The following is a 10,148-nucleotide window of genomic DNA, read 5'->3' as shown; positions in this document are numbered from 1 at the left end:
AAATTTTGGCAGCCTTCCGGCGTCCCCTCCCCGACGCCGGGAGGTAAGGAGGGCATTTTCCCTTTTAAAGTCCGCCCGGTCGGAGCGAATCGACGGCCGAGGGCTTCGAGGCGTTGACAGGCCCTGAAATTCGTGTTTTGAAGTTCAAATTGAAGATGATTTGTTGCAAGTAATTGAATGTCAGTCATTATATATATTATAATATATTATATAATATACATATAATATAATATTATATATATATGTATATATATTATTATATATACTATATTATATAATATATCTTATATAATATATAAGAAAATGAGAAAAGGCAAGAATCGGGAAGAAGATCAGGGTCCGATCGGGCAAGGAGGCGGAGCCACGCACGCACGGAGGCAAGACTCGGCGGCTTCGTCGGCGGCGGTTCAGGCCGGAGCAGGAGGTCGGCGGCGGTTCAGGTTGGAGTAGGAGGTCGGCGGCGGTTCAGGTTGGAGTAGGAGGTCGGCTTATTCCTCTGTGCGAGAGAGGCGGCTTCGATGCTAGGGCAAGGCGATAGGGTCGACGTTGGCTTTGGCTGTAGGGTCGTCTGGCGAGGTTAGAGTCAAAAAAACAGAGCGGCGAATCACAAGGAGACGGCGGCTATGTGCGAACGAGAGGGAGATCGGAAGAGGGCTTCGTTCTTCTGAGGTGAGTCTTCTGAAAACTTCTTCTTTCTCTATCTGCGTTTCCGAGAGCGTGAGAAAAACAGAATCGGAAAACTTTAACTCAATTTCTCTGTGCGTAACCTCTTCCCCTTCAGTTATTTCGTTCTTTTATGCATTGAAATAACAGTTATTCCAACGACGTGGAGGCAACGTGGTTCGTGGGCAATGCAATAACGTGCTTCAGTTTCATTTGAATTTTTATTTTTATTTCTTCCTCATATGTATTTATTTATTTTTATCGCCACATACATATAAAGCTTGGCACGTTCTCATTTTTCCTTGGTAGATTATTGATTGTTTATATCTTTTCTAAAAAAAAAATGCTGCTGAGTTGTTACACCATGGTGATGTGGCATGATTACATGCCAATTTCAACTTTTATTTTCATTATGCTGAATTATTATGATGCTTGCCTGAACGTATCTATGTCATTCTCTTTGTAAAGCTTGAGAATGAGAAGACTTATCCAAGTGCCCATAAGGTGTTTGATGATTTGTTTCTTGTTGGGATTTCAAACAATATCCCAGCTTATAATTTATTCTTGATGTGATGATTATTTAGACAAAAATTACAGATGATTATTTAGACAAGACTTACAGACATTGTTATCTGTAAGCGTCTAAAAAGAGTTTAAAGATCCCCATACATTTAACATTTGCTGCTTCCATTCCAAAATATGCTTTGACATCACTCTTATAGCCCTTTGTGCTTGGCTAGCAAAGGTTAGTGACAATGGGCAGTTGAGTAGGAAATAAATAGCTTAAGGTTTATGATCAAATCTTTATCAAATGCATCCAAATACGCAGAAAAATTCTTTTGGCAAGTTTCAATTTCAAACTGATATTGTGATGCGATGTTCTAATTATTTTAATCATTCACAAATCAAACATCGCATTCATCTTTGATCTTAACCCTTTTGCATTAAAATTACCATAATAACGCCTTAATTTTGTTCTGATATTAATTTAGCAATTTTATGACATTGCTATTATATTAAGTTTCAACAATGATATCCTCTGGATCTAAAATTGACCCAGCTGCCGCTATGTTGTCCACTAGAGCCTTTACTTGAGCTAGGTATTGATTAACAGATTGGTCCTTCATCTCAATGCGATACAGTTCATTCTTGAGTTGAATAACTCGTGAATGATTTGTTGGTTGGAGTCATTTTTCAAGTGTATCCCAGATCTCATGAGTGGTTTGCAAGGTTATAACATACGGTAGAATACTCGGTGATATAGTGGAGTATAGCGCTGCCGCAAGATTTTGATCAGTTAATTGCCATATTTGATTCTTTGGGTTGGGAGTTATAATGCCACTGGAGGAAGAAATAAGCATCGATGGACAGATTTCTGTGCCGGTAATGAATCCTTCAAACCCATTTGCAGAGAAAATTTTAAGAACCTGAAGTTTCCATATGGTATGATTGTCACTATTGAGTTGAATGTTGACAATGTGCTTTATATTGGAGATGATGAACTTCAGAGGTGCAGGAATGGTGAAATCAACTGCAGCAACTGCGGATGGAGTAGTTTGAGGTGTTGAGGAGATTTGACTGTCAGCCATAGAGTTGAGCAGCTATTGTGGTAATGCCTGGAAGCTCTGATACCATGAAGATTTTTGCAAAATAGAGGTTAGAAATGCAGGAAGTAATGAACAAGAAGAAGCATATTTATGTGAAGAGTTTTCTTCATTCCTTCATATGAAGCTATATTGAAGTTTCACTGTGTATACATATTTATCAGAGGGAACCTCATGCACTTGATGGAAAGACCAAGCAATAATATAATCTAATATAATTTTTAGAATGTTTTAATTATTGAAAATAATTTCAACAACAAACTATGTTCACTATTTTCTCAATAGAAATACTATTTCTCTTACGTAATCTAGTTGGTTCAATACTAAATTATTTAAATAATTAAGACTACTTTTAATAAACAAGGATAATTATATATTTTTAATATTTTTCTGCTGCACTTCAAATGGTCCCGACAACTAAGTAAAAACTTCATTCATGCCCATATTAGACTATAATAATACAATCATGTGCCACATGGCATGATCACCATTTGCCATATGGCAATTGTGTGGGTGCCATTTGAAGCTGTAAATCATGCATTTAGGGTTTAGGGTTTAGGTTGTAACATATTATTTAAGATGATTGAATAATTATAATTTTATTTTATTTTTATTTCTATCGGCATGATTACCTTGTTAAAATTGTAATTTAACCTCTTAGGAGCACACCGCTGCCGCTTTCTATTTTTTATCGAAAGCTAACATCGTTGAATAAATTTATCTTGATAATAAGTTCGTTTGGATTGTTCCGTACTGACATCACTCAATAACTGTTATCTAATCTTTAGTACTCGACCGTCATCTCCTGCCCTTTGTTGGCTTATGCTACTCAAATTTGACGTCTAAAATTTCCAAAATACCATTGGTCATTGCAAACTAATCCTGACAACCTTAGTTAATCGTCTTTGCCGACCATCAACTAACACAGACACCCATAATCATGTATATCTTCTCCAATATTTTCAACTACTCTCACAATAGGTAAAGCCGATAATTAAAACTTTATAATCGTGTCTTTTATAATTATGGGGAAGGCTGAGTTTCTATGATTTTAATCTAAATAGTGAATTGCTTCACCTTAGCTAAGACCTATTATTTTTCCCTTACTAAATTGTTCATGTAAAAACTATCACATCTCTTGTGAGCTTTTCCTATCTATTTGTGTGTGAATCATTATGCAACTCTAATTTTATTATCGTAAATATTCTTGTACATAAAAAAAAATAAATTTTAAATTTTTTGGATCGTACTTTAAATAAATGTAATGAATTAATATTATACTACTCCAAAAATAAATTTTAATTTTAATTTTTTTTTGCTAAAATTTTTATAAGGATATTTCAGACAATTTTATTACGCATCATTTGATTGTAAAAATAAAATCAAATAATTTTTATCTTGATCTGTTGGTCGGGAGTATTGACTACCAATCAAATGATTTTGTGTTCTAGTCTTGCTTATGTGATGCTTGTATGAATTTGTTTTAACTGCCTAAATATAAATAATAATAATAATAAAAATAAAGTTATTCACTGTAGATGAGCACTAATTTGCATTAAGAGCTACTATATCCTATTGACCTTCTGCTAATGACTAAAGCAATTAAAAAAAAACTCTCTAAATACAGATATGAATGCCAATAAGCACTTCTTAGCTAGTGATACAATTTTCTGGGATAATTATTTTTATAGTTAAAAAATTAATGTTGACAAAAAAATTATTCCACTATGACAAATATCTTTGCTACTATTATAAAACCAGCTTGAGTTTCTTCTCAAACAAAATTCTAGCTTTTTATTTTAATTATTCAAATATATTTGATTTTATTATCTTGCTATGATTAATTGATAATTTAAAAATAATTATTATGTAATTATTTTTCATTTTAAGTAAGTAAATGAAGAAATCATTTGAATTCCCTAATGCTTCCCCGTCTTCCTTCAAATTTGATATGGTATACTTTGGAAGAAGCATGTATCACAAAGAAACAAGCACAATAACAGGAATGACAGTAGAAAGCTGTATTGATTAAAAACAAACTTGCGTTCTTCTTTCCTGGAAGAAGATATACAATCAAGAGAGCTAATTCTCTTGCTAAAAATAACCCAAACTAAGCAAAAGCTACTATAGTACTATAAAATTATAAATAGAAATTAGAATAGTGGCTGCTAATGTTTCCGAACATAAATGTATAAGCACCATGTGATAAAATGAACCATAGGAATATAAGGTTATAATGCATCGCATCATTCTCCCCCAGTAACGGAAGAATCCGACTTGGTCGGATGATAGGTGAAGATGTCTGCAACATTGAAAGTGGATGAAGTGTTAAGCTCAGGTGGTAAATCAACGATATAGGCGTTGTCGTTGATTTTCTTGGTAATTGCAACAGGACCAATTCTTCGCCAGCTCAATTTAGAGTAGGTTCCGGGGGGAAACCGTTCGCGTCGAAGGAAACCATGACTAACTCACCAGGGCGGAAGAGCCGTTCACAACGATGCTTGTCCGCAGCTTGCTTGTACTTAATATTGGATTGAATAAGTTTGTTGCGGATGTCAGTGAGTATGGTAGAGAATTGTTCATCCAATGCTGAAGCAGACTATACTAAACAGGCAATTTCAAGTTGAGCTATTCGACATACTATTGTAGGCAAACTCAGCTTGCCCCAAAAGGTCATCCTAGACCTTATGATGCTCTTGAACCAAACATCGAAGCATATTGTCGAGATTACAAAGCCCAAAAATAGACTTGCGGGGCGGCGAACTCACACTTAGATGAGTTTAAGTACAGCTAATTTTGTCTCAAAGCGGAAAGAGAGATCTAGCTTTGAGAACACCTTCGCTCCAGATAGCCTTTCCAATAAGTCCTCCACTCTAGGTACTGTGAATCAAAATTTCAAAGTTATTTTTATTAATGGCCCGACTGTCCACGCACATTCGCCAACTGTCGTCTTTTGTTGGCACAAGTAAAGCAGGAATCGCACACAGGCTAAGGCTCGGCTGAATCAGCTTTCCAACAGCTCTTCTATAATTTGTTGGAGGATATGATGTTCTTTCAGGCTCATTTTAGAATGAGGAAGATTGGAGAGAGTGACTCCTGGCTAGGGGGGTCAATTTTGGGTCACGACCACGGGTCGATAAGCTAGAATTGACCCGACACTATTCGGGTCAACCCGAATCCGACCCGTTTGTAAAAATGGGTCATTTATTGGGACCCGAACCCGGCCCGCTTCGGGTTCGGGTCAACCCGACCCGACACGGATTTTCGATTCGACATGAAGGAACGTCGTCGAGCTCCCGTCGCTAGTTCTAGTTTCGATGAGGTGGCGAGTTGGCCAGCTGTCTTGATTTTTAATTTGATAGGAAAGAACATCGTCGAAGGAAGATTAAGGCGCTCTTGTCGTCAAAGGAGGAATATAATGCAGCAGCAACGGCGACAGCCTCGATGGAGGCGAACTGGAGTGAACCGCGTGGCTGATGCATTACAGAGTGATGGACTAAGGCTCTGAGCGACTCAATGCATCGCAGGCACATAATGTTTGGTCATTTCACGGGTAGAGCGACCGGCATCATATATGGGAACAACAATTTTCGGGTCAATTCAGGGTCGAGTTCGAGTTTTCGGGTCAACCCGACCCGAAACTCAAATCGGGTCAGATTTTCGAACCCGAACCCGGCCCGTTTTCTATCTCGGTCAACCCTAACCCGGATTTTTCCAGGTCAGGTTTGGCTCGTGTCAAAATTTGACACCCCTACTCCTAGCACACTGTCAACTTGATGTTGCAACACACGTAATGGTGGGAGAGCTATAGGCAAGGCCTCGGACACCACATCTTGGAATTGGCTTAGTAGATCAGCCACTTTTGAATATGTAGTAAGGGAAACAATAAAAGTTGTTCGTTCCTGGATGAACAAAGCTAACATGAGGGATGTCTCTTTCTAGGAGGTAAAGTGAGTGGCTCCATGTACTACGTGCATGACAGCCTTAGTCTCATTGCTTTGAATAGTGCTCCCAACGCCTTGAGAGAGTAGTCGCAATTTCCTCCGTTCCAGTCAATTGAGTAGGTGTTTTCCCTCCCATCGTAGATTGCGCCCACGTCGAATTGCCACGGTCTCCCTAGTATCAAGTGACAAACATTCATGATGTGAGCACCTCGCATGTGTAATGTTTGCCAATAAAAAAAGTAACTTTACACATCTCCAATACTAGAATATTCATGCCTTTCTTAACCTAGCTTATTTTATAATGTTGTGGATTCTTTGATGTTTTAAGCTATAAAGCTTGCACAATTGCTCGAGAAACCACATTCTCCGTACACACACTATCGATGAGTCGACCGCACACCTTACCACTTATAGTACATTTGGTCGGAAGTATTGCATGCCATTGGGATTTATTCTGCTTCTGTGGAGCCAATAAGAGCTTCTCCAAGACACACAGGAGTGGTTCTCCTTCATCACTGATTATGTCTTCAAAGTCAGTATGTTGTTCATCATCTTATTATCCCTCTATTTCTTGGTCGTCTGCTTCTAACATTTGTATTTTTTGTCGATTGGGGCATTCATTAGACTTGTGTCCTTGTTGGAAGCATCGGAAGCATTTTATAACTTGAGGTCTTGGGTAAGGATTGTCCTTAGTTTAGACTTTGAGTTTGTTCTGAAATCTATTGTCACCGTTGGTTTAATTGCATAGCTGGCATGGTTTTGATCAGTTGGTGAGATGGCCTTTTTACCTGACGGTATCCACGAGCTGCTCTGTCGAGTGACTCCGATGTGAATTACTGCGGAACTGACGAGCTTGTTGAATTTCCACCTTAAGTGCGAAGTTTACATCCTAGGATAACAACCAAACAAAATTTAATTCCAATTTATCATGTATAGAATCCTTCAACCCAATAATATACCTCACCACTAACTAATTGGTCATTTCATTCAAATCATTTCTAGTAAAGAGATGATAGAATTCTTCTGTGTACTTACTCACGGATCAATTACCCTGGACGAAACGCTGATATTTCAGGTATAATAACTGCTCATAATCTTTTGTTAAATAGTGTGATCGTAACAATTTCTTCATTTGAATCCTACTTCGCACAGGTTTACGACCTTTATGTTGCCTAAACTAGAGCAACTGCGACCACCACGCGCTTGCGCCCCCTTTAATCTGTACGCTACATACTTAACCTATTTGTCCGGCTCTATCTCCATATAATAAAAAATTTTCTCGACAACCCACTCCCAGTCTAGATAATTTTCAAGGTGTAGTCGCCCGTCGAAGAATGGTATATCCAGCTTTACTCGGAACTCTCCTTGATGGCCCCCCAACTTCACTGGTTTGAGGGGTCGATGGACAACAATACCTCCATCTGAGTCTGAGAACACATCCGGCATGTAGCTCCTTTCCTCCTGATCAGAATCTGAGATATGTCAAATAGGGGATCTCTCCGCTTGTCCTTATTAAAATGCCCCACCGGTCTTGTCCCCGGGGTGGCTATTGGCACTTTCAGTCGTTCCAGTCAAGGGTCATTTCCTCCTACCTGTAGTGCTCGCTGAACTTCAATCTCAAGCTTCGTGAACTCAGCGGACATATCATCCAACCGCTTAACTACTCCAGCATGTGTGACCCAAAGAGCTTCCTGGCTTTGATCTTCAGCCACCAACACACGCTTACTACCTTCTTCCATCTTTCCAATCGCCGACTCTGATACCAACTCCGATATGGTATACTGTGGAAGAAGCAGGTTGCACAAAGAAACAAGCATAGTAACAGGAATAACAGTAGAAATCTATATTGATTAAAAACTAACATGCGTTCTTCTTTCAAGGAAGAATATATACTATAAAGAGAGCTAATTTTCTTGTTGAAAATAACCCAAACTGAGCAAAAGCTACTATAGTACTATAAAACTATAAATATAAGGGCAATTTTAGGAGTAAGCATGATTAGAAACACAATTAGGACATTAAGTATCATTATTTTAAAATTTAAAATTAGGCATAGTCGCTCATTTAACGGGTGATTTATATACATGCTAAAATTGCTTGTCAAACGGGCGATTTAGGCTTGTTTAAAGTTTAACCTTAATTAACTCTGAATGCATATTCTAGAGGCAATCATCCTCATCTTCTGACCATTCGTGGACGCAGCACTTAAAGATCTCATTCACATTCGTTTGTTGCTCCAACGGACTGTCACCGGCTCGTGCTGTACAAGCATGCATTTTTCAGCTTGCATCATCAAATATTTCTTTGTTGGGAACGCCTTTCAGCTTCTCTATATATGGCCAAAATATTATGAATAGCTCGAGTATCTCTGCAAATATATTTCATGTCTCTTCTTTACACTCTTTAAATAGGAGAGAGTCATGATATTCAACTATCACATGCAGTCCTATAACACAATAAAACTTGACAGGTCATCTGATGGGATAGAGTAATGCTTGTGAAATGAATTGTCATTGCACAATAAACGAGAGTTATAAGGATCCTATGCTCTTAGTGATATTTTTTAAACAAAATAATCCAAATAATTGCACAGGACATAATTGAATGAAAAATAAAGTAATTCTTCATAAGGATAATTCGAAAATAAAATTAATGCTATAATTTATACTGTTATTTTGAAAAAAAATCAAAATGTTGATAAATATAGTCCATTTTGATAATCTGAGAAAAAAATTCAAATGTTGAAAGTACAAATTATTAGAACTTTTTTGTATATACACTATTTTTAATTTAATGTCAATTTAAGTTTCATACTTGCTATTTCTATAATTTTTTTTTTCATTCTAAATCCAATGCACCCTTTATCCATGTGCTCTATTTTTTTTAATAAAATATTACTTGTAAGTCGCCGGTTAGACATGCGACTTGTATATGAAGATAATTTTTCACTTATTTCTTAATGGATAACAGCTACGTGACTCATCTCTGTCTACTCAGCCTAAGTCACCAATTAAAAGGGTGATTATGCCTACTTTTATTTTTTATTTTTAAGTATGCTTATTTACTTAATTAACTTTTTAATCTTGCTTAGAGTGAAAATTTTCCCTAAATAGAAATTAGAAGAGTGATTGCTAGCGTCTCCGAACAGAAATGCATATTGCATAAGCACCAAGTGATAAAATGACCCATAAGAACATAAAGGTTATAATGCACCACATCAAAATTCATTAAATACCCTTTCGTGTTCCACTCTTCGTAACCCTTACGCTTTATATTCATTTTTCTCGTGGTCTTAATAAATATTAAATATTCATTAAATAATCCTTCATATTCCCCTCTTCCACTATAGGAGTGTCAGCAATTTGTGCCAGATTTGTGGCGAACAGTACGACAAAAAAAAAAATCTCTGAAATCGTGGCAGATTTGCGACAAATATTTGCATCATTTATTTTGTGACAGATTTGTGGCAGATTATCTCTCTCAAATCCGTCACAAATCCATCACAAATCTTTCGCAAATCTGTTACAAACACCTCTATCTAAACTAGCATCCTCATTATGTCTTTCATTTGCTCGCCATTCTGTTAGAATGTACCCAAGACATCCCTTTGACGACATTTCCCTGTCATCGTCTCCTTCAACTACGTCCTTCAATTTCTTGTCATCCTCGTCACATTTCCTCATCGTTCTTCATCTTCACAGTCGCCGTCCCTCTCACCGCCAGTTGCTCGCCTCCTTCGACGACGTTCCTTCCTATCACCTCCTTCGACGGCGTTCGCCGTCCTTCCTGTCTAGGCTACTTACAAAAGCAAATTAAGCTTCGCTATTTATAGCATTCTTACAATTTTTTAAAGCAAATTTCCCGTACATTTTTTTTAATTGGAAATTTGTATAGAAAAAAACTAAAAAAAAAAAAAAAAAAAAAACCAGACCTTAGG

General features: G+C 37.3%; 1 protein-coding gene across 1 annotated transcript in view; it reads left to right on the top strand.

Moving 5' to 3' along the window:
- The first annotated feature begins 322 nt into the window (after positions 1 to 322).
- LOC110091979 (putative clathrin assembly protein At5g35200) overlaps positions 323 to 10,148 on the top strand; it is a 41,564-nt gene continuing 31,738 nt past the window's right edge. The window contains exon 1 of the mRNA XM_020816317.2: positions 323 to 669. The gene's annotated coding sequence lies outside the window, so the exon portion shown is untranslated. The remainder of the gene's footprint in view (positions 670 to 10,148) is intronic.

This window comes from Dendrobium catenatum, unplaced genomic scaffold, assembly GCF_001605985.2.
Source record: "Dendrobium catenatum unplaced genomic scaffold, ASM160598v2 fragScaff_scaffold_431, whole genome shotgun sequence".
NCBI classification, from domain to species: domain Eukaryota; kingdom Viridiplantae; phylum Streptophyta; class Magnoliopsida; order Asparagales; family Orchidaceae; genus Dendrobium; species Dendrobium catenatum.
Note: the sequence above shows the minus strand (reverse complement) of the source record. Positions and strands in the feature narration are given on the sequence as shown.